Source organism: Pan paniscus, chromosome 5, assembly GCF_029289425.2.
Source record: "Pan paniscus chromosome 5, NHGRI_mPanPan1-v2.0_pri, whole genome shotgun sequence".
In the NCBI taxonomy this organism is placed as follows: domain Eukaryota; kingdom Metazoa; phylum Chordata; class Mammalia; order Primates; family Hominidae; genus Pan; species Pan paniscus.
Window position 1 is genome coordinate 145,691,113 of NC_073254.2, and position 26,465 is coordinate 145,717,577.

General features: G+C 37.9%; 1 protein-coding gene across 1 annotated transcript in view; it reads right to left on the reverse strand.

Moving 5' to 3' along the window:
• Positions 1 to 4,437: 4,437 nt before the first annotated feature.
• LOC130541613 (uncharacterized) overlaps positions 4,438 to 26,465 on the reverse strand; it is a 37,459-nt gene continuing 15,431 nt past the window's right edge. Inside the window, exons 2-3 of the mRNA XM_057302589.2 lie at positions 12,201 to 12,284; positions 4,438 to 4,758 (exon numbers count right to left, since the gene is read on the reverse strand). The gene's annotated coding sequence lies outside the window, so the exon portion shown is untranslated. The remainder of the gene's footprint in view (positions 4,759 to 12,200; positions 12,285 to 26,465) is intronic.

The window sequence follows — 26,465 nt, forward strand, 5'->3', positions numbered from 1 at the left end:
ATGGCATTACTAGGAGAATCACATGTAGTGCTGGTTTGTCATATACATGATTAAATACCCATGGGGGAAGGAAACACTGGGGAGGGCAAAACTATTTAAAGGAAGAGACTAAAAGCATAAACTCCAAGATACACGTGAATACATATTCTACTTCTGTAAGCTCTAAAGTGGTAGATCTATACAGAAAACATACTGCAATATGACCATGAAAGGAAAAGAAGATAGATTCCTAAAAAAGAAAAAGAAAAAAAAAGATGATTTATCTCAGCAGCTGTAGAAATCATTTAGGTCTTCATCAGAAGTTAGGGGTTCTAGGAGGCAGATATATCCATTCTGAAGTCTACTGGTTATCAAAGACAGTCCTAACAGTTCTATCCTATTTTATTGCAAGGAAAAGGTCACAATTTAGTGAAAAACAAGGAGGTAGCATTTTCTTACCTTTCAGATTGGTGAAGATTAAAATGTCTGATAATTCCCCAAATCAGCATGAATATGTATAAACCGGTATTGTTGGAGAGAATAAGTTTTCAGAAACGCAGTTTGACTACATTTATCAAAATTTCTAATTTATATAAACAATGGCCCCACAAGTCCTTGGCTAGGAATCTATCTTAAAGAGCAAGCACAAGATATGAAAAATACCTGCCAATGAGTATCTACTGTAACATTTTTTATTTTAGCAGAATGTAGAAGAAATCTGAATATCTCACAGTATAGGAGTGGCTAAATCAATTAGAATAATCAATGCAATAGAAGAATATGCAGCCAATAAGAAGAAAAAAGAAAGTAAACCTGCCTTTTCCAGTGTCCATGGTTTTTTTTTAGTCATAGAATATGAGTCTACTTGGATAAAAAGAAAAAAAGAGAAAAGAAAACTTTTAAAGCATAGACATACCTGATCAATGTTTGTTTATACTGTACATTAAAGACTTTTGGAAATTTACATAAGAAATTATGTCTGTTGAGTGATATTAAATAATATGAATAAGAAGTGGAAATTTGAAGGGAAAACAATTTTTGCTTTTCATTTTATACCCTTTGTTCTGTTTGACTTTAAATGAGTGTATATACTCATACAATTTTTGAAAGCTAACTTGTAAGACATCAATTGTAGCTCAAAATTTTCTTATTTACTCCGCCTTTATTGAAGTACAATTTAAATATAATAAAATTCACCAATTTTAAGTGAATAATTCAATTAAGTATGACAAATGTATAGTCATGTAACCACTATCATTATCATAATATAGAATGTTTCCATCATCCCTTTACTTTTATCCTATCTGTGTCTTCATATAAAGTGGCTTTCAGCACAAAATTAAGTTTTGCTTCTCTTAATTCAATGACAATCTTTGACTTTTAATTGGAGTATTTAGACCTAAATTGTACAACATGATAGTCACTAGCCACATGTGGCTATGGAGCAATGAAATACAACTAGTATAAATTGCAATGTGATCACTTTTTTTAGATTCCACATATGAGATCTCATCAAAACAGAACTGAAAGGTGGTTACCAGAGGCTCAGGGGAGGGGAGGATGGGGAAAGAAAAGATGTTGATCAAAGGGTACAAAGTTTCAGTTAGAGTGGAGAAGTAAGTTTTAGTGATCTATTGCACTGCATGGTGACTACAGTTAATAATAATGTATTGCATATTTCGAAATTGCTAAAATAGATGTTTACCAGTCTCACCACAAGAAAATAAGTTGATGGACATGTTAATTAGCTTGATTCAATCTTTCAATAGTTTATACATAGATCAAAACATCACATTGAGAGGAGGTGGAGCAAATTGGCTGAATAGAAGCCTGCACTGATCCTCCTCCCCACAGGAACACAAAATTTAATAACAATCTACACACACACAAAAAGACACTTTCATGAGAACCAAAACTCAAATGAGTGCTCACAGTACTTGGTTTTAACTTCATATTGCTGAAAAAGGCACTGAAGAGGGTAGGAAAGGCAGTCTTGAATCACTGACACTGCCCCTCTCCCAACCCTCAGCAGCAGTTGCATGTTGCAGAGAGAGAATCTGACTGCTTGGGGAGGGAGAATGCAGGAATTGTGGGACTTTTCATTGGTACACAGTGCTGCCAATACCATGCAGAACTCAACTGGTGCCCACAGAGGGAACATTTAAACCAGCCCTAGACAGAGGGGAATCACGCATCCCAGCAGTCAAAACTTGAGTTTCAGCAAGCCTCACCACTGCAGGCTAAAGTGCTCTAAGGTCCTTATTAAACATGGAAGAAATTGAGGCCAAAATGACTGCAACTCCTAGGCAAGTCCTAGTGCTTGTGCTGGGCTTTGAGCCAGTGGACTTTGGGGGCACATGACCTAGTGAGACACCAGCAGGGGCAGCTAAGGGAGTGTTTGTGCCACCCCTCTCCCAACTCCAGGCAGTGCAGCTTGCAGCTCCAAAAGAGATCCCTTCCTTCTGTTTAAAAGAGGAGAGGGAAGAGTAAAGAAGACTTTGTCTTGAACTTGGAAACCAGCTCAGCTGCACTATGATAGCACACTGGGTAGACTCTTGAGGCCTCCATTTCAGGCCCTAGCTCCCAGATGACATTTTCTGACACACCCTGGGCCAGAAAGTAACCTGCTACCTTAAGGGGAAAGACCCAGTCCTGGCAGGATTCATCACCTGCTGACTGAAGAGTCCTTGGGTCCTGAATAATCAGCAGTGGTAGCCAGGTAGTACACAGTATGGGCCTTGAGTGAGACTCTAAGATGTGCTGGCGTCAAGTGTAGTGTAGATCTGCTGTTAGTAACTTCTTTTAACTTCGTATGTCTGAAAAAGTCTTTATCGTTGTGTTCTTGAGTAATCTTTTCACTGGCAAAGAATTTGGGGTTGACCATTTTTTCTTTCAATTTAAAGACATTGCTCCACTGTCTCCTGGCTTGCATTGTTTCCAATGATAAATTAGTGGTCACGTTTATCTTTGTTTTTCTGTATTTAATAGGTCTTTTTTCTACTAATGACTTTTAATAATTTCGATTTATTGCTGGTTTTGAGTAACTTAATGTGATTATAATGTGCCCTAGTGTGGTTGTCTTCATATTTCTTCTACTTGAGATTCATTGAGCTTCTTAGACCTATGATTTACAGTTTTCAGCAAATGTAGAGAGATTTTAGCAATTATTACTTTAAATAATTGTTCTGTCATCCAGTTACTTGGGAGTCCAATTACACCTATGTTGGATAGCTCAATTTTTTTTATACTGTGTTCCATGGGAAGTGACTAATGCTTTGTTTACTTTGTAAAGTCATTTTTCTTCCTGTGCTTCATTTTGGATAGACTTTATTATGTCTTTGAGTTCACTAATTTTTTTTCTTCTATGGTGTCTAACATGCAGTAATTACTTCCACTGTACTTTCTATTTCAAATTTTTTATCTTTCAACTGTAGAAGATCCACTTTTGGGTTTTTATATTTTCCATTTCTTTCCATATTGCATTTGTATTATCCTTAATCTTTTTAAATAGATAGAGCATATTTATAATAGCAGTTTTAGTGTCTTTATCTGCTAAGTCTATCTTCTGCATGATTTCTGAGTGTGTTTTTAATGATTGATTTATTTTCTCCTTATGAGTCACATTTTCCAGTTTCTTTGAATGTCCGATAATCTTTTGTTTGCATGACAGACCTAGAAAACATTGTGTTGTTGGTTGCTGGATTTTTAAATATTCTTTTAGTATTGTAAAGCTTTTTCTGTGACAGCTACTGTGAATCAGTTTAGTTACAGTGAATTAGTTTGATTCTATCAATATTTGCTTTTATTACATGTTAGAATAGGTCTAGAGCCATTTTACTCAGGAGTTAATCTGGCTCTTTCTAAGGAATTTATCTAATGCCCATGTATCAGGAGATCTTTCCACTGTGGCTGGTAGGAACATGAACTATTCCCAGACTGTCTAAGCTCCAAAGATTGTTCTACCTGTTCTTTGCAGTGATTCCTTCCTCAGCCTGGAATCATTTTCTTCTGTGCATGCTCAGAAAAATATTCCATCAAATGCTTGAGGAAACCCTTCTGCAAATCTCTGAAATTCCTTCTCACTCTCTTACTCAATTCTCTAATTTTGTTCTGCAATTTCTAGCCAGTTTGACCTTCATGAACTACAAAATCTGTCTTCTGGATAATTCAGCAAATTATCTAGGCCTTATTTGAGTTTTCTTTCCTGGATTGCAGCCTAGATACCCTCCCAAACAGTTAATTGTAGAAATCATAGAGTTCTCCTTGTTTCCTTTGTCTTGGGCACTGTCCTGAGCTATCTGCTGACCATGTTTGAAAACCATAGTTTCATATATATTCTTGGTTTTCTAGTTGTTTATGATGGAATGTATATCCAGTCCCTGTTACTCTATAACAGCCCATACAAAAATTTATAATTTGTAAATAAAAGAAATACAGAATACTGATAACACCAAAACTAGTTTACTTTTTTATGAGACTCTAGACTTAGGTTACCTTCTGGTCATTTTTCTAAAAATCACTTATTATAGTTCTTTAGAATAACAATTAATATATACAAACTTATAGAAGAGAATATTATATCTTTTCTTCACCCCATATCTCACCATCATCCTTGTATTAGTCCATTCTCATGCTGCTATGAAGAAATACCCAAGACTGGGTAATTTATAAAGAAAAGAGGTTTAATTGACTTACAGTTCTGCATGGCTGGGGAGGCCTGAGGAAACTTACAATCACGGTGGAAGGCACCTGTTCACAGGGCGGCAGGAGAGAGAATGACTGCCAACAGAGAAAATGCCAGATGCTTATAAAACCATCAGATCTCGTGAGAACTCACTCGCTATCATGAGAACAGCATGCGGAAACCACCCCCATGATTCAGTTACTTCCCGCTGTGTTTCTCCCATGACACGTGGAGATTATGGGAACTTAAAGATGAGATTTGTGTGGGGACGCAGCCAAACCATTTCAATTCTGGATAGAAACAGTATCTACAGACAATTGCTACAACCCTATTTTCACAGTTCTTCAAAGTGCTGATTATTTTTTGTTCACCCCAGGTCTGTTCTTTATGCTTCTCTTCTTCTTTCTGCCTTCCAGTTAGTTTTAACCAATAGAAGGCCCTACCAGGAGGTCCAAGGGTAGGAGCCAATGATCCCATCCCCACACGTTCTTTTCTAGCCAAAGTCTTAGTAATAGCTGCATTCATCTATTTATGGCCAGAGCTCCTAGGAGCACTCCCTTTCCCATAGCTACCACACTTGCCAGGTTCTAAAACACTACTCTTTCTACTTGATTCTTCAGGCCTAGGGGATAAAAATGACTTGGCCTGAAAATCACATCCATTAACTGTGATTTTCTGGGTTTATCATTAGTTTTTGTTTTGCCCTACCCTCACCTCTATAAACAACTCAAAAAAAAATAATGCTCTCTTCGGCTATTTTTTTAGTGGATCATTTGTTTCCTGCTGGGGACTATGTGACCCCAGGCCACATTGTTCATGATCCACCTCTGAAATCATAAACCTAACATCCCAGTCTCTGACCACAATTTCCTATCCTTTCAGTTCTCTACTTCCCAGACTTTTAATCTGCCTGTTCTTTCTCGAATCCCTTGTCCAGTCTCTCCATCTCCTGCTCCTGTTTCTCCCAATCTTTCGTCACTTTCTGGCTTTATTTTCTTCCCAATCCAGCCTACATTCTACAGCTGTTCATGTCACCCTCTCTTATGCCACTCCTTGATAGTTCTCTCTGTTTCAGTGAGTTCTGACTCAGCTTGGTTATCAAGATTTTAGAATAATCTGGGCCTTTATTTATAAAGAGCTGGATATTAGTAGGATAACCATTGACCAACCAGGTTGCTTTTGAGAGTGAAAAGAGCTCTTAATTATTGTACCAGGACAACAGGACAGTCCCAGATAAACTGGGCATATGACCACCTATCTCTCAAGTCATTCAAGAGCTATTCTAACTCTAGAATGCTGTGTTATACATGTTAAAACGGATCTCAGATTTTTCTAGAGTCTCAAGCTTGCTGATTACAGTATGTTCTGCTTAGTAAACATAACAAAACATTTGGGAAAAATAAAAAGAAGCATAATAAAACAAAGACATTGAGGTGGAAGCTGTGAACAGTAAAGACCGTACCAAAAAAAGAAGATTCACAAAACATGCTTCCTTCCAAACATTAGGCTCATCAGACAGTTGCATGAAAGGAAAGGCCCTGATTTTTATGACAAGCAAGTAGAAGCAAACCCACAGAACAATCTATCCATTTGGGTATAAATGGAAAATCTAGTGCCCTCCTGCCTTCTTGTCCATTTGGGTATAAATGGAAAATCTAGTGCCCTCCTGCCTTCTTGTCCTTTCACTTTCATTTTCAGTTTTCATTTTCACACCCCACAGAAGCTGATGCTGTGCCCTATGCACTGACTCCTATCCCACAACAAAAAGACTTCCCCAACTGAATAGGCATGGTTGCCATGGCAGCTAGGGGGTCATAAACTCCTGAGCTGTGGGTCCTGGCACAATTCCACGCATTATCTGCATCCTGGTGCAAATCAGTCCCTTTATCTAATTAGTAGCCTTACAAATAGCCACCTGCCCCAAAGCTTAACCATTAAAGATGCAATATTGGCTGAATAGCTTGAGACCAGAGGTGAGGATATCAGAAAACTGAAAGCTGATCTGAGTGAGGCCCTATCTCTCCTGGCTACTGACACCTGTGAGCCCTAGCCCACCCACATAGCAGGCGTTCAGAAGGAGACCAAGAACAAATCACTTCTGTCTTCTTTTCGTGACTCACCTTGGGTGTCTTCTGATGCACTGGCCTCCCAGAAGCTGGGCCTGCTGACCTCTGTCTAAAGGACCTGGTTCATCATTCCTGCTTAGATGCCCAACCCTTCCCTGCCTGAGAACTTCCTCCCTGAGAAGTCCAGCCCTGTCTCTCTCTCTCTAGAACTTCATCAACTGCCCTGGCCTGTTGTAGTTCACTACCTGGTCTGGATCCTTCAGAACTATCTCTTGATTTACTCCAAAGACTGACTCCTCTGTGACTTGATTAAATGCTAAAACTTTCTCTTGCTAGTGACACTATATCCCAGATTCAAATTATTTAGATGTTTTTCAGGTTCATCTCTTTTCCTTCCAGTAAAGAATTCTAAAAACAAACACCACAATTATTTTTTCAACATTCCCTATATAGAGGCAAATATCCTCCTACATTTATTTTACAGATAATGATTAACTGAAACTTTAAAAAAAAGTGACACCAATGCACTCTGAAAGTGTACAATGTGGTGAATCTGCCTTTTGCATCCTGAGCTGAATTCCAAAAATGCTATTAAGTGTAGGCAAAAGGTGAAAGCAGAGAATGGGGGAAGAGTCCAGCTTCAATTTTACAGTTGATGCTGTGGCGCCACCTTTGAGTGTTTCTATCCATTATGAGATAAAAAAAGAGGACTCTAATGTGATATATCTACCTTCTGAAATTAAAATATACTAAAAATCTCACCCAATTTTCTCCTTTATGCTGAGTATTTGTTCTATATATACATAAGTACATGTCTCACTATAATTTTATTGTCATGTAATAACTTTGAAATGTTTCCTTTTTATTGTTATACTATGGTTTATGACAATGAATAGCCAATAGAAACTAATTAAACTAGGAAATAATGATCCTTACTATGCTGGCAACAATTCAGTAAAAAAAACTATAGAAAAAAACTTACAGGTAGAAAATCTTTACAAAGTATTTTCATCTATTCTTTTGTTAATGCAAGCTATGGTTTTCTTTTGCTTCACTATCAGATTAGTCCCTCTGGTTTGAAATGATATCAAGCAGCAGGGCTTCTTATATTTCCTTAGAGATGCTATTCCAGAGGTTAGCAGATCTAGCCAATATGGGCTACTTGATATTCAGCTATAGCCTCTTTTCTTGACATTTTCATTGTTCTTATTTATTATTTCATATTTTTAAATAAAATATCTTCAATGCCTATGAAAAGAAGTGTTTTGAATATGTGTAAGCAAAAGTGAAGCCAGGTCAACATTCCCTCCCTGCCCACTGTGACTTCTCAGGCCATTCCAGGAACAACCAGATTAAATACCTGTGCTCTGAACCAAAGCCCAAAGGCCATTGTTTAGGTTTCTTTTGAGAAGAGGAGGAACTACAATCTCAAAAACAAGAGCTATCTTTGTGAAAATTTCTACTTTTCTTCTCTAAGCCTCTTAAGTGAGAGTTATTAATCAATCACCACCATATTCAACATAGGTTGAAATATTTGTGCATTTATCTTCTTGGCCACTCTCTAAGAATTTTTACCTGGGGTTCAATGTAATCTTATTAAACAAAAGTTTTCAGTGCATAAGGAGGTGATGCCTTTCTGATGTGAAACATCTGATTGCTTTCCAGACTGTAAATTCTAGGAAAGTAGGGACAGTCCATTTCTATTTTTTCTTTTCCTTTTTGTTCCCCCCACAAGCTGGAGTGCAGTTGGGTGACAGAACGAGTCACTGCAGCTTTGACCTCCTAGGCTCAAGCAATCTTCCCACCTTGGCATCCCAGTAGATGGGACCACAGGCACACGTCACCATGCTGGGATAATTTTTTTGATTTTCAGTAGAGACACGGTCTTGTTAGGTTGTGCAGGCTGGTCTCGAATTCCAGAGCTCAAGCAACCCTCTTACCTGGGCCTCCCAATGTGTTGGGATTACAGGTGTGAGCCACCATTCTTGGCCCAGGACAGTTCATTTATTAATCTCCATTTCATTCTTGTAAGCAGATGTTTATAACAGGGACAAAGTGTTCAATGACCTCTTCATTGTTTAGGTACGATGAAGAATAGCAAGTTAAAATTCTGTGGCTTTTGAGAATTAAAAAATTACCACTTATATTCCCAGTAACCTCTTAATAATATAAGCCATATTATCATCAATTAATGGGGAAAACAGTGTTTGGGCTTCATACAATAATGAAAAAGATATGCTCACTGAACCTGTTACTTTAAAAATTAATGAAAATAAAAATTTCCCCAACAACCATTATACTGAAAGGACACTCAATTTGAAACTTGTTGAGTTATTCAGAGGCAGTTGTGTAAGCCTAAAATTCATCACTCAGAAACACCTGAGATAATGTAATTTCTCATGTAAGTGGTCTTTGGGATGTAGCTTTTGACTTAAAGATGAACTTCACAACTTGACAAATTTATTTTTTATTATTATTATTAAACAGAATTTTTTTCTCCAGACTGTCTCATCCTCCTCTGCAAATCCCACAGAAAGGACACAGTAGAGTGGGCAAGAATGCAAAGAAGGTCTGTGGTTTGGAACTGGCCCAAGCCGAACTAAACTTTTCTAAATATACATTAAACTGTCAACAAAGAGCACCGTGACCCACAGCCTGAATAAAGGGAAAGCCCCAAGGCCCTCTGAAGCCACTAGTTCTGTGAGTTGTTTTAGGGAGAAGACAGACAACCAAGGATTATTTACCTTATTAGACTGTGCCCATCCAAGCCCAGGTAAAACTTTTTGATGAGCAGAAAACTGGAATTATTTCCCTTTCTCTATCCTGGATTGAGTGTGAATTCCCCAGAGAAACTTGGCTTTGAGAGCACTAGCTGGACATATAGGGGTCCATTTCCAATCTGCTCTGAGACGGGCCCTGTCTTCATCCTAAAGGAAGGCTTTAGAAAACTGTTATCTAAGATCTAGGATTGAAGATGGTGAGAACCTGAGGCTGAGCAATTGGCCCCAATTCTTCCTGAAGCATTATCTGAGACAGCCAGCCTAGCCTGTGGTTTTTGACCCCTGGCAGAAGAGTGGAGAGAGGGAAGAAGAAAGAAGGAAGATGAAGACAACTTCCTGCTCAAGACCAACCCATCTCCCCTCATTCTGGGGTGACCAATTGAGAAAACGATGATATCTCCCTTACTCTCATCTGTTTCCAAAGGCTTTGCTTCATCTACCAAAAAACTGTGTGAGTGAGAACCATCTACCCTCATGTGCTTATTAAGCTCTTAGAGTCATTCTCTGGTGACTATATTGATTCATTTATTTGTACTCTAGGAACATAAAACAATATGGCATTATTGACACAGAAAACAAAGAATAGACAGATAGCATACAGCTGAACAACTTTAATTACCAGGGTTCCAGTGTCTGTTTAACTAGCTGTGTAAATATGAGTATTTGAATTAATTTTTCTAGGATCAGTTTCCTTACTTCTAAATGAGAAAGACGGGGCCAAAAGTTCTTAACCTTACTTCTGGCTTTACAACTGAATGGTTCTCTATTCCTAATAATGAGTTCCTTTTTTTTTTTTTTTTTTTCTGAGATGAAGTCTCACTCTGTCACCAGGCTGGAGTGCAGTGGCACAATCTCGCTCACTGCAACCTCTGCCTCCCGGGTTCAAGCGATTCTCCTGCCTCAGCCTCACGAGTAGCTGGGACTACACGCGCCTGCCACCATACCCAGCTAATTTTTGTATTTTTAGTAGAGACGGGGTTTCACCATCTTGGCCAGGATGGTCTCGATCTCTTGACCTCGTGATCCGCGGGCCTCGGCCTCCCAAAGTGCCGAGATTACAGGCGTGAGCCACCGAGCCTGGCCCTAATAATGAGTTCTTATGAATGGTATATGTAAGCCAAATAGAAAGCATGCTAATAGCTAAGAAGGAATCGTGAAGGATAATGAGAATTTGCTGCCTTTTCTAGTCATTCTAGAGGAATTTATAAATAAATAAAATGGTTTGATATGTAAGAATGTCTGCTGAGCCAAACAGTGCACACTTCTTAGACATAAGTTGTAGCCAAGGCAATAAAGCTTAAGGATGGAATAGAAGCATTAAGGAAAATTTTCCTAGAAAGGAAAAAAATGGAGGCAGAAAGGGTGGGAAAGGCAGACAGAAGTCAACTCATAGGAAGCAGAGAGATAAAGAGCTTTGAAATATAATGTGAGGACCTAGACATATTTGAGAAGAGAGGTACTGGTCAAAACAAAGGACAGAGATGGCAGAAGCCCACAGGAAACTTATGGCCAATGGTAGCAGTCAGTGAGGATGAGTAGGGTAGTAATAATATATTATAACTAATTACTGCCATTTATTGATCACTTACTAAGTATTAAAATTCTTTGTTAGGAAATTTATAAATACCTTGTCTCCTTTCTAGAACTCTCTCCAAAGGATATGGTCATATTCATCATATAGATAAGTAAACTAAGGCTCAGGAAAAATGACTTCCTCAAGGGCAAACCCAGGTCTGTCTGTGCTATTTTTACTATACCGTTGCTATTTGTCCATGAACAGGAAAAACCCTCAACTAGGGCCTTGAGCAATCAAGAATTATTGGAAGGAAAAATCGTTACAGGTAACCACGGATAAATCAGATGGAACAATCACTCTTTGAGCAAAGGGATTGTGTCCTCTTTATCTGCGTGTTCCCTGCATTTAGCCCAGGGTCTAGCAACTTGTGATAGACAAAGATGTGTTAGATTCCCCTTCAAAAAAGGACTTGCTGCTCAGCTGCTGGGGTGCAGTCAGCCTCCAGCCTCCAATCAGCTCTGTAAGAGCTGGCCTCAGCTATAAATAAAAACTGCTTCATTTCAGGTCATGCTGGTATCCAATAACTGAGAAAGGAGTTGGGGGTAGGGGCAAAGAGGGGAGAGTGAAGGGGACAAAGGCCTGAAGCTAATCAGGGACCCCTCTGATGGCCAATTCTGACTGCAGAGCTCCCTATCAAGTGGGCCAAGTTCTTCTCAGCCCTACTCTGGATAGTGACTTCTCCCTTGGCCCAATTCTGTCTCTACCCACTTCTTTTCACAGGTGTTGATCCCTAATCAATATCCGGCACCCCGCATTCCATCTCGGTGACTGCTTCCAGAAAACACAAGCTGTGACATGCCCATTATGTACTCAATAAATCTTTAATAATTGAGTGGATAGAGTGATGTGAGTTGAGAAGCATTATTAAAGATTATTTTCCCAAAAATAAACAAAAAAAATGTGCCCATTGGCTGGTGACTAGAATTCTACAATTAGAGGTTTATTCCTTTGTCTTAATGCTTCTGCTTTTGTAAATACCCCCGTAATAAATGCATGTTAAGTTTATTAGACACCTATTCCCCAGTGTAAACAAAGTCCTGGAAGCACATTCTAACAGGAAGAGAGAGGGAAAAAAGTATGAGAGCACCGATGGACAAACATCAGGAGCAAGTTACCTGGATTCAGTCCTGGTTCCACCACTTGCTAGATCTGTGTCATTAGACCAATCAATTGACCTCTCTGTGCCTCCGTTTTTGTTCCTGTAAAATGGGAACAATAACTGTAACTACTTCCAAGTATTGTTATGATAATTGAATGAGTTAAAATATAAAAATGTTAGAGACTAGTGAATATGAGACTAGTCAATGAATGTCTAGTGGAGACAAGAAAAAGTGAACAAAATTATACAAGTGCTATTAATAATACAGTCAGATTTATATATTTTTTCCATCACACTGACCTCCAATCCAGGTTGGGAAATGGGTTTTTTAAATCTCTTGCGTGTTTTCCATCACTTGAACTACCATATTGTTTTACAATTATTTGTCTTGTGTCTACTGCCACCCTTACCTCACCACTGTGAGATCCTTAGAGGTAAAATATTCTATCTTATTCATCCTTATATCCCCTTCCATTCATCCATTTATTCTTTTTTTCTAATTTTTAAGTTCATAGGTACATGTACAGGTTTGTTACATAGATAAACTTGTGTCACGTGGATTTGTTGTATGGATTATTTCATCACCTAGGTATTAACTCTAGTACCCATTAGTTATTTTTCCTGATCCTCTCCCTCCTCCCACTCACTACCCTCCAGTAGGCCCCAGTGTGCGTCATTCCCCTCTATGTGTCCATGTGTTCTCATCACTTAGCTCCCACTTGTAAGTGAAAATATGTGGTGTTTGTTTTTCTGTTCCTGTGTTAGTTCGGTAAGGATAATGACCTCCAGCTCCATCCATGTCCCTGCAAAGGACATGATATCATTCTTTTTTATGGCTGCATGGTATTCCATGGTGTATATGCACCACATTTTCTTTATTCAGTCTATCATTAATTCATATGTTCATTCATTAAATAAATATTAAGTGCACATCATGGACTAGACCCTCCTCTGGCATTGGAATAACACAGTAAACAAAGTTCCTGCTCTCTTGGAGCTTATATGTGGAGCATTTTTATGGACAATAATAAAATACATAAATATTCGTGAGATTATCCAGTGAAAAGTACTGTAGAAAATTATTCCTGTGCAAGGCTCAGAGTAGATTTTCAATAAATTTTGGTTAAATTAATGCATTTGTCCAAAAGAAAAGAGAAATAAGAGCCAAAATGCTAATAAAAGACATTTGTGTTGTTCCCTCTGCTCGATGCAGAATGAAAGAGCTCTGCAGGAAACAGCAGGCTGGGATGGGGGGATTTTTTTTTACCTTTTACAGCTCAGCCCTTCAGAAGTTGAGTAAAGTGAAGCCAAGTTAGCCAAACACAGAGGGGCAAAACATGGGATCATTTCAAGGTAAACATTATTTCCTTATATGTACTACTATAGTGCTGCTTGCACAAAAATTTTTACTCTCTTTTTTTCACGCCTGTGATAATAGAAAGATTCCATCACAGCAGCATAAAAGCTCAAACTTTCCAGTGAATCTTTTGACTAATTATTATTGTTGCAATAACAGGCAAACATGGCATACCCATTCCAGTCACCATAGTGCCGCTCTCATTCTCACCCTTCAGGTCTTTTATAGTATTGTTTTGAGTATTTCTTTAAGAAAATTAAATTGGCACATCCACTCTCACATGCAACAATTCACAAATTCAGCCTATCCTTAGTCACCTGAATTAGTGAAGGAAAATATCTCCTACCATTGATTGAACAGTTAAATAACATTAAACTGCTTCAGAATTTTTTTTTAATTGAGATAGAGTTTCACTCTTTGTTGCCCAGGCTGGAGTGCAATGGCGTGATCTCGGCTCACCACAACCTCTGCCTCCCGGGTTCAAGTGATTCTCCTGCCTCAGCCTCCCAAGTAGCTGGGATTACAGGTGTGCACCACCATGCCCAGCTAATTTTGTATTTTTAGTGGAGATGGGGTTTCTTCATGTTGGTCAGGCTGGTCTTGATCTCCTGACCTCAGGTGATCCACCCGCCTTGGCCTCCCAAAGTGCTGGGATTACAGGCATGAGCCACTGTGCCTGGCCAGAATATTTTTAGTCTATTCATATAAATACCTTGATATAGAGAAGCTCTTTAAAAAATTTTTTCCTTTAATGTCGCTCCCCTGAGAATGGCCTTAAAATTTAAACATAGTTTCCAAAATACAGTGTATTTGTTTCTATTCAGAAAATTGTATAGGTTTTAAATTAGAGTGTCTTATCCAAAGCACATGAGATTGGAAGAAGGCAAAAACACTCTAAAGATCTTGTGCATACCCATAGCTGCTCTGTTCTCACTGTTGGAGCAATAGAAGGTGATGCTTTTGTTGTCTTATTTATCCTCAAAATCCTGTCCAACTCTCTATATCCATCCTTATCATGACCACACCATCACCCCTATGTCATTCCCTATCCATCCAATATCTCCTTCCATAAATGCACATCTTTGCTCCCTCTTCCATGATACCAGGTGTTGAAAGGGGAAAAAAGTTATTTATTTCCTAATTCTATACTCTGTTATTTAAAATCCCTCCCCTTTTACCCTTCTTCTCACCCACTCACCACATCTCCAACTCACCTTTGACCACCACACTTCCCTTGCCATTTCATTACTAACTTGGCCCAAGTCAGAGGAGTGATTCATGGAATCATAAAACTCAGAGTAGAAGAGACCTTAAAGGTCAGCTAATTCAATCACCCAACTAAGTGGAAAATCCAGCTCTTATATTTATTCTTTCTTCCTTGACTTCCCAAATTCAATTGCAAACATTAGACCAGTGTCTATAGTTGTTAGGAAACTTTCTGAGTTGGATATTTTTTTAACCAAGGTAAATTCCCCTCTCTCTGAGATGGCTTAGCTAGAGAGAGTCCTGTGAATGGTAAACAATGAATTACAGATAAGGAAATTTCCAAATAGAGAATCAATGATTTTGAAACCTACAATTCCCTGAACATACAGTTGATCACTCTAAAATAATGTTCAAAGGTGAGCATATTTATTTCATAAATATTCAATTTATTCCATGGGATAACTAAGTATTATTCTATTAAACAGCATTGTCATAATAGAAAGCACACAGGTAGACCCAAAAGATAGTTTATAATAAAAGTGCCCCTCAAGGGTCCAGAAAAAATACAGACTTTTAAATAATGGTGCTGAGACAACTGGCTAGCCATTTAGAAAATGATTAGATCTTTACCTGATATCATAAGAATAAATTTCAAATAAATTAAATATCTAAATGTTAAAAAAATGAAATTCTGAAAGTACCAGAAGAAAACATGAAGGGATTTCTTTTTAACATGAGTGTAGGCAAAAGCTTTCTAATGTCTCAAAATCCAGATGCAATTTAAAAAACACTGATAAGTATGGCTATCTAATTTTTAAATAGCATGACAAAAAAAAAACATAAAAAAGCAAAATCAAAAGACAATCAAAGAACTAGAAGAAAATATCTGCAACATATATCATTCATACATATATAAAACCAAAGGCAAAAAGGTTTAATAAGATAAATAGGATGCGGCATTATTCACAATAGCAAAGACTTGGAACCAACCCAAATGTCCAACAATGATAGACTGGATTAAGAAAATGTGGCACATATACACCATGGAATACTATGCAGCCATAAAAAATGATGAGTTCATGTCCTTTGTAGGGACATGGATGAAACTGGAAACCATCATTCTCAGCAAACTATCGCAAGAACAAAAAACCAAACACCGCATATTCACACTCATAGGTGGGAATTGAACAATGAGATCACATGGACACAGGAAGGGGAATATCACACTCTGGGGACTGTGGTGGGGAGGGGGGAGGGGGAAGGGACAGCATTGGGAGATATACCTCATGCTAGATGACGAGTTAGTGGGTGCAGCGCACCAGCATGGCACATGTATACATATGTAACTAACCTGCACAGTGTGCACATGTACCCTAAAACTTAAAGTATAATTAAAAAAAAAAAAAAAAAGAAATGCCAAAAAATATATATATATATAAAAAAAAGATAAATAGGATAAATGTTAGTTAAAATCACAATGAGATAATATTTCTCATCTATCATGTAGTAATTATAGGTGAGGTGCTCTCATACATTGTTGGTGGGTATGCACAAAAATCTTTATGGACAGGGATTTGCAATGTCTAACAAAATGGCATATGTTTACCTTTTGACCCAGCAATCCTACTTCTAGGAATTTACCTTGAAAATATACCTCCAACAACACAAAAATATGTCTGCACAATATTATTCAAATTATTTATTGCAGTATTGGTTATAATGGTAAAATATTGGGAACAACCTACATGCCCATTTATAGGAGAGCAGTGACATAAACTATGGTATATCCACACAACGGAGTACTACACAATTATAAAAAAAGAATGAGTAAGATCGGCCGGGCACGGTGGATCATGCCTGTAATCCCAGCACTTCGGGAGGCCGAGGCAGGCAGATTGCCTGAGGTCAGGAGTTCAAGACCAGCCTGGCCAACATGGCAAAACCTCGTCTCTACTAAAAATACAAAAATTAGCCAGGCATGTTGGCAGGAGCCTGTAATCCCAGCTACTCGGGAGGCTGAGGTGGGAGAATCACTTGAACCCAGGAGGTGGAGGTTGCAGTGAGCCAAGATAGCACCATTGCACTCCAGAGCCTGGGCAAAAAGAGCAAGACTTTGTCTCAAAAAAAAAAAAAAAAAAAAAAAAAGAATGAGTAAGATCTTTATGAACTAATATGGAATGACTTCCAGAATATATTGTTAGTTGAAAGAAGTAAAGCATATCTATAGTAAGCTATTTTTATGTAAGAAAAAGAGGAATTTAGAAAATACACATATGCCTAAAGGCAGATACAGCAAAAACTAAGTAAAAAGAATAATAGGGAACGGTGGAAAATGACACCCCTTTTTATATAATCCTGACTTGTAAACCGTTTAATGTTTCACACGCTGAAGAAGGTAAAGATGGGGGAGAGACCTCAAAAAGGGAACATAAACAGGCCAGGCACGATTGCTCACACCTGTAATCCTAGCACTTTGGCAGGCCAAGGCAGGTGGATCGCTTGAGGTCAGGAGTTCGAGACAAGCCTGGGCAACATGGCAAAACCGCGTCTCTACAAAAAATACAAAAATAGCTGAGTGTGACGGGGTGCCCCTATAGTCCAGCTACTTGAGGGGCTAAGGTGGGAGGATTGCTTGAACCTGGGAGATCAAGGCTGCAGTGAGCTGAGATCGTGCCACTGCACCCCAGCCTGGGTGACACAGTGAGACTCTGTCTCAAAAAAAAAAAAAAAAAAACGAAAGGAACATAAACAAATGAATGAACCAAATGGGACCAGGGAGGGCTAACTCAAGGTACTTTTGAGCGGAATATTTGGACTGTATACCTTCAGGCTAAAGACAAAAAGAATTGATAACAATTACAGAAAAAAAAAAAAAAAAAAACAATTACAGAAGTCCAATCAGTGGGTTTTTTCTCACAGGCATATGAGTTATCAATTTTGAAACTACATTCTGTATATGCCAGGATTAGGCAAATAAGTAAATATATTACAATCAATGGGAGTCAGCTTTCTCACTGTCAAAAGTGTTACAAATATGAACAGGAGGAAGGCTTTGATCTCTGTGGCTTTGACTAGAAATTGGAGGTATTAGTACGAACTTAAGATTATACATTTTGTTTCTGTGTGTGTGTGTGTGTGTTGTGTAATTCCATTTCCCAGCTCTGTCTGCTGAGAAGGCCTAGAAGAAAAGACACTCATACTCCCCTTAAAATATATCCAGGGCAGGGAAAGTACAACTTGAGTCTGGAATATCTTTTTGTGCCGGAAAGTAAGAAAGTGCTCAAAGACACCAACATGGCACATGTATGCATATGCAACAAACCTGCACATTGTGCACATGTACCCTAGAACTTAAAGTATAATAATAAAAAAAAGAAAAATAATAAGCCAAAAAAAAGAAAGTGTTCAAAGAATTGTGGGTACATAAGAAAAAGCCAAAAAGCCATGTTAAAGGGCTTCCCATTAGTCAAATCTTGGAAATTTGAGCATCAAAATAATAATGACAGTAACTGATTATAACTCATTGAATAAAATAAGAATCCGTAAGTTCATAATGAGCTACCTACACACACACACATACATACATGCCTATAAAAGAAGAGAAAGCTCCTTCTTACAGTACAAAGCAAATTAATACATATGAAAAGAATGATGAACTTGTAAAGTCATCATTTAGCAACGATGGTTGTAATAATTGATTCAGACAAGAATCATTCATGGATGCTAAACTAGAATGTGTAAATTTGATGAGCAACAGGATATCTACATAGTCTCAAAGTTTCTCTCTCAAATATGTATTAATTGCAATGGAAAAAAAATAGTAGTAACTATTTAGTGGAGAAATCTGGCAGAAACCACCTTAACCAAATGATTAAACATCATCAGTAATGGTACCTTTCAATATCGTGTACCTTCTAAGACAAGGCACTGAGAAGGGCACAGCATTACTTCTGTGGAATTCCTGCCAAAATGTGTAACCTGAATCTAATTACGAGGAAACATCAGACAAATTCAAATTGAGGAACACTCTACAATATAGCTGGCTGTACACTTCCAAAATGTCAGTACCATAAAATACAAGGAAAGATTGAGGAATTATTCCAGGTTAAAGGAGACCAAACTTAATGCAATGTGTAATCCATTGTTGTTGTCATTTGTGTTTGTTGTTTATAAAAGGGAATTATTGGAACAAGTTGAAAAATCTGTGTAACAGTCATGTATTAATGTTAATTTTCTGATTTTAATATTACACTTGGTTATATAAAAGAAGGTTCTTGATTTTAGGATATAGACCTGAAAAATTTACAGGTAAGTGGCATCATGTCAGCAACTTTTAATTTTCATCTTTTTGAGAACGTACAGGTCTGAAATTATGTGAGCATAAAAATTTTAAAGAAAGAAACTATATTATCTTCATGTGGTTGATTTCCTTCACTATGTATTTGGCAGTTATCACGTGCTCTCCACTCTATTTCCTTTTGTGTTTCATTCTTCATTTCTTTCATTCTTGTGTCTCCCACCCGCTCATTCTGGTAACAAAATTGAGAGTTTGGGTGGCATGGGCAGCTTTTGATTCTCCTCACTCAGATGTAAAAAGCAGACATATTTCCATTTTTGTTCAACATTTCCCAAGCCCATCTTCATATACAGTAGCAGTTTTTATAGGTACATACGCTGCTTTCATTATGTCATCCACCAAAGGTGGCTGCAAGAATATAATGGGGGACCTTTGGGTCAATTCCAGCCCTTTCAATGAATCTATATAAAGCAAACTGGCCATTCCAAAGCAGAAACACTTACAGACCTGTATAATTAGTTCAAAGAAGACAAGAGGAGACCAAAATAGGTACATTTGTACCTTTTTAAAGTATCTACATTCTTGAAGATGAGCTTGTGCCTACTATATTTAAGTTGTTAAGCAAATGTGTGATTCACATATTCATTCAGAAGGCCTTATGGAAAAACTAGTCCTTGCCAAATTTTATGAATAAGTGCTGTAGATTTCAAAGCTAAGTAAGGAAATGTTCTTCTTCTGGAACAGCATTTTTAAGAAAGAACAAAGTGGTAAGTGCTATAAATGAGTTGTATACTATATATTATGGAAAGACAAAAGAAAACACAACTAACTTTACAAGATTTGGTATTAAATCACAGAAGCAGGAGTCAAAAAAGCCATAAAGCAAACCTGGGCTAACTGGCTTTGCCAGACCCAAATCCTAAATCTTGTCTGTGATTTTCCTGACCAGTGAACATGAGGCGGGGTGCAGCATCCAGCCCTGTCTCCTCAAATTGACTCACAGGCAGAGGCAGGGGAAAGGTAAGTCCCCAAGCTGGGGAGAGATTTCAGCAGAGCAGCAAAGCTTCTGGACTTCTACCTTCTCCCATTCAGACTTCCTCAACTTTATTTCTTTGAAATGTAGACTTGCCACATATTTCATTACATGCTATTTTATTTGATAAAAATGTGAGTGCTAAAATAATTGAAAACTGAACATGAGTTTTAGCATATGATCTCTCATATAGGTAGGGGAGGAGGTGTTTCCAATTGGAAGGTAATTCAACACTTGGCATCTAGGTACACAAAAAGATTGTTCAAAGAGTCTGTGCTCATAAGAGTTGGTTTATGTAAAAGAGTATTTACTGCTGCAACATTCCAAAGAGTGAAACATTGATGTAACTTAAACATCCAGCCATATGATTAGATAAATCCTATATCGTGCCATCTTAAGAAGAAATTTTTAAAGGAGGCAGATTTATATGTGCTGATATAGAAGACTGTCCCAGGTATGTTGTCAAATATACATGCAATTTTATTAGCATTGCAATGCTAATGTAGTACGAATCTCAGTTTACAAACTCAAATGCACAAGAAATGTAACTTGGCTAAGATAATGAGCTTATTTTCTATTTTAACTCAATTTTTCTGTGATGATAGAAATTTAATTCCTAATGTTGTGTTTGGGTTCCAGGAAAGTTTCTATAGCACCAATATGGGAGCAAGGGGACATCTTGTCCTTGGTCTTGTCATCTATCACTCATGTCCTCAGATAGATTCTCCAGTCTGGTCACCCATCTTAGGATCATGCAAGTCATTGTTGTGTCCTCCTCTTCCCAGGTGTGGCTTTCTCAGCTTTTTTCATGCCCTTCCAAGAGTCATTTCATTCATGCTAGGCTGCAGGAAATTCTGAGTATTTGTCTAAGTCCCAGCAGGTCTCAACACACTCTACTGCCTTGTCTCCTGCTCCTAAGGCCTTGCCACCACCCCTGCCTGAAGGTCTACCGGGAAAGCAGACACAACCTCTCTACCCTCAGATTCTCTAAGCATGCTTCAGTCCGTCTCTCCACTACCAAGTTCCTCTAAGTTGGGAAAACAGGGCAGAGGACCTTCTTTCTCAGGAATGCACAAGGAAGCATACTTCATACAGTTGTGTGGTTTGAACACTGCACACAGTACTTGTTTGGGAATGACTGGGGCTGAAATCTAGAAGGTCAGGACCCTTGGCAAAAAGCCAGGACTGCTGGAAAAAGGAGGGGCCTTTGTCTTTACACGAAGGTGTTGTCAGCTCTCTAAGCTACTGCCTCTGGCAAGGATCCACTCAGCAAGGCATCTCATTGCAATTTAGTCACCAAAATAGGGCTTTGCTAATTTTTGGAAAGAAGCAGTATAAATTGCCAGAGGTACTTTTTCCTCTCTCTTCTCCTAAGAATTGAAATCTTTTTTATCTAATCTTGAAATCTCTAAGACTTTTTATGACTTATCATATATTCTTCCAAATCTCCTTTTATGATCTGTCTTTTTCTATTCCCACAAGGACTAGAAACTCAAAAATTTGACACTGAAAAGTTATTGGCTCCCTTTTTATAATACGTTCAGTTGGGTCATCTGTTCTCTGAGGCAATGAATGCAGAATGTGCTGATGGAATGGGTAAAAGGCCAGGACCATTAGGAAATACAGAGGGAAAAAATACTTCAGTTAATATTTTAAAATGTCATCCTGCCATCGTATGTGTATAAAACAGCTCTGGAAGGCTACATACTTGTCTCAATGATTAGCAGTAATTCACCTCTGCAGTGAAATTTGGAGATGAGACTTCTATTTTTTTGCTGTGTAAATGTCTGCGTTCAAATTGTTTTTATAAGAAGCTGTGTGACTTCTGCAACTTTTTTCTTGAAACATTTTTTTTAACTGGAAAAAATGCTCCAATGTACTTTTAGTGATAGCACTCGGAATGATAACTTGTTTGTTCTCCCATTTCATTGCCTTTTTGGTGATACATCTCTCTATGGCAGAGTTAGACTATTTTTAAGTTCTTGCTCAGTGCTTATATAACATTAATGAGAGTTATAGAAATGGCAGGACTGATGGAAACAATATGGATTAAAATGTACATAATTTGCATAATTTAATATGACTTATCTCACAGGTGGAACCTCTAAGGGTTTCATATTTCTCACTTCCTTTTGTAAATGAGGAAAGGCTAAGACTTAACAAATAATAGTAAATTCCAGAGGGTGGCCCAAATCAACAGAGCCTGGAAAAACTAAGACAAAAGCTCCAATCCTCTCGATTCCAGTCCAGTGTTCTTTCTATTACAGGATACTCTTTCTCAGTTTGGGCTACTCCTCTGCCTTCATGAATATAGAATGGTGAGCAGAGGTGACTGTAAGTGAATGAAGCTTAAGCTTCAAGTGCCTAATTTGCACACACCCTTTGCAAAGCAACAGGTTCACATGGACACATGACTTTTGTACAGTTTGCAAAAGTAATTTTTTTTTAACTGCAACAGGTTAAGGCCACTCTACTCTCTCTTTCCACTCCAACTTCCCTGCATACTAAGTGGCACTGGGTAGCCATGTACTTTTTGATGATATGACTAAGGAGTGGTTTATTTTGTTGGGGATACATATGATCTCAATATAGTGTCATATATTTTTAAGTGTACAGATACTTCCATTAAAGTTATTGCCAACTAACCCTGTGTGGGAACAGATTCCAAGAATACCCTTACTGCCCACTATGCCATCTCCCAGTCTCCTGACAAGAAGGTGTGGGCCAGTGGTGAATTCCTATGGTGTGCAGCTGTAACAGCAAAGTCATGGAGGAGAGGCAAGGTTAAACTGTGTGAAGCCAGTAGAAGCTAATCTGTAGAAAATTCTTCCAATCATCGTGTGTATAATTTTAACAGAGAATTTGGTTGTTGTGAAAATCTAATCAAAACAGATTTTTTTCCTTGTCAGAAATAGTTTTGATAGTGCAGTATATATAATTATAAAATCTCAGATTTCTCATATATTTATGGTAATTGTGTGAAATAGAATTTATCTGAGTTACTAGGTTCGAAGGGAACAAATCCGTAACTATACCGAAAACAGAGTAGGCCTATAACAATTCAACAATATAATAAGAGGTTTTTCCCAATTTGACAAGTCATAAAATTTCACAGATTACTAATAATGAGGCTAAAAATTTGTCAGCTATCAACAATTTTTTTAATATTAAATCATACTAGAGTAAGTTATATTTCCATTTTCTTTACAGAATATATAATTGATATTTAGCAAAGAGGCAATAAAAGAGTATACAGCCAAAAACAGTATAAAAATAGTATAGAGGTGTGGCAGATGGTTAATTAATGAAAAAATAAATTTTCTAGATTTTTTTTGGATTTGTAGCTTTGTGAGGTTTTATAAATTTGTTTTTGTGATTTTTTTTGTACCTACCTTTGCATTATTTTTTTTTGAAAGAGGGCCTCTCAAATTGCATAGGCTTTAGGATGCTATGAAGCCCAGATTCACCCTGATAGTGAGCATAATTTTAGTGTTCTTTTGACACTTGCCTATAGCAGCTTCATTAATCCCTGCAGTTTACAGACTTCCCTTCCCATTTCTCCTCCTCCCCCTCATCCTTGAATGCAATATACACAGAAACCTTTGCAAGGTACCTAGTCAGAATTAGTGGTTCTCTTTTCAATTTCCACAACAGCCAATATTTACCTCTGTCTATCATATTTATCAGAATCTGCCCTAGATTAACTTATCTATCAAATATATATTGAGGATCCATTGTTTGCTGGGGTCTGTGCTGAGTCTCAGGACCACTCTTAGACCAGGCCTTGCCTAGGACCTGTATTTTTAAATATTTTAAAAGGCCCCTCCATCCACATGCCTCCAAATGAGCTGAGGGTCTGCAAGGCCAAGGGCCCATGCTTAGCCATGTCCCTGGTATCTTTTCCTAAGTCACATTCTGGGTACCTGTAACTCCAGAATTCCTTGCTAAAATCTATATTGAGTCTGCTTCCACATGGACCTCTTCCCCTGACCCTTCCTCCAGAGGGTTGATTTGCCTCTGGTACGCTCATTCCCAGGATGAAGAAGAGGCTATTCTTTAGGGTGGGAGAGAGAGAGAGTACAGAGCTCGGAGATGAAAGCTGGGCTATCCATGCACACGTGCAGGTGATCTCACAAAAGTAAAGGGGAAGAGAAAGGGGCAGGCTAGTGGCTCCATTTGTACTCATGCCCTGAACCCTACAAATGTTAGTTATGGGCCTGCTAGAACTGTAGTCGCATTCCTATGTCTTGGTTTTATCTCATAGTTTCCTAAACTTTCTTTGTCGCTATAATTTTTTAGTGTTTCTGTAATTTTTTCATGGCATAGATGGGACAGAAGAAATGCCTAACCATTCTGTTTATTGAATAATTAGGGCCAAACAACTTAGTAGAAGTAATTTACATGGTGTGACACATGTCGCTTTGTTTCCCTCAAAAATATAAAATATCCTTCAGTTACCCTGTGAGTTTGTCACAGAAATCTGGGGTGTCTCAATATGCAGGTTGAGAATCATGTGTTTATCCTAGATTGTGAGCTTCTTTGGAAAAGATGTGCACTATGGAAAATTATATTTTCCAAAGATGACCATATTTCTAGTCCGATATGCTTTTCTAGAACCTCACCACTATCTCAATGAGATACAAAGTCTAATTCCCCTCCTCTTGAATTAGGAGGGACTGGTGACTCATTTGTAATGAATAGGATGCAGCAGCAATGACACTGCATGACTGTCAAGGCTCCTAAAGGTCATAAAGGTGACATAACTTCTACACTGTTAGTTCAAACACTTGCTCAGAGCTGCCATGCTGTGAGGAAGCCCAAGCTAGTCAGCTCAGAGAGAGCATCTGGAGAGGCTCTGAAGCTACACAACTATAGAGTCCTCAGCTGCACAAGCCCCCTGCTGTTCCAGCTCCAACCACTGCTGGACTACAACCATGTGAGACACCCCAAGCTATAATCACTCATTGGAGCCCTTTCTGAATTCCTGTCTCCCAGAATCTGTAATCATACATAATAAAATGACTCTTGTTATTTCAAGTTTTGGGGTAATTTGTTAGGTAGCAATAGTAACTGGAAAACTCATTTTTTATTGCTTTGACAGAATAGTATTTAGAATATTTTGGAAGGTCAATAAATGTTCATCAAATTAAATTGAAAAATGAAAAAATTTCAGAGTATTAGTGATGAATCCAGATGATTATAAAGATGTTGAAAATATGAAAACTTAGGTTAAATGTATACTGACCCTAGAGCAAACCCTGCATATTAGTCTTTGAGTTTTTTAAGAGTTTTAATAAGTCCTTAGACAAGTCTGTTTCTTTGCCCTTTGCTTTTGTCTCTTTACAGCAAAGGGCAGAAAAAAAATTCTAAATACCCATTTGCAAACTCACTATATCATTAAGTCACCATAGAGGTCACATATGTTGAATTATCAATACCAGTTAATTGAGGGTTTTAATTAGTCAATTCAGATTAAGCAAGGTATTACTATAATTGCAAAGACAGCCATCTGTTCCCTTTGTGAGTATTAATATTATGCCATATAAAAGTCTAGCAGAGAGAAAAATTTGTCAAGTAGAAATTATCTCACCATTAGCAAAAGGTAGATCCCTAGGAAGTAAAAGGAAGGGGTGGGGAAGCAAACTGACCAAGATTGGAAAAAAGGAAAAAAGAAAGCCTATGAAGAAAGGAGACTGTCAAATTATTTGCTACGTTAAGAGAATCAAACCGAATTTAACCTTGGACATCTGTTTGTGCCTGGCATTGTTTTTCACTGGAGTGGAGGGAGGTAATTAAAATGCCATGTAGCTACTTGCCTTGTATGCATTGCTAAGTATAATTCAAACTCTTATGAATCTGCCCTCTCAAAGAAATAGCTGATTATAGAAACAGAACAAAACCCCTTTGATCCCTCTTGCGATACAACTAGGTCATGAGAAGCAGAATTCCAAATATATTCTCAGTTTTGGATGACTTTTCACGGAAGGTTTAACTTTGGGAGGTTTCAAAATGAACAATGAGGGAAACCAAGGCAGAATATAAAGCAATAAAGACTTGTTGGCATGAAAAAACAACTCACCAGAGGTAATCTGAATGGACTTTTGTTTACATGGTTATCTTTTTTCTAACCTCCATTGTAATGGGTTTTTTTTCCTAACAAACAGTGCTTACAGGGTACAATGATAAATATCAGGTGTGTGAAACATGGATGAATTGAATGTGGCATGCAAAAGCCCATAATATCTTGGATACTTGTGATAATCAAAAAATGGACAACATTTATGAGTTTCTTATAAACTTTACCAGTTTTTCCAGTGGCTTTGTCATCTAAAATACACAAATGCGTCTTTGTCTTCTAGTCAGAGAAGAACTTTTGTGCTTTTGGAAT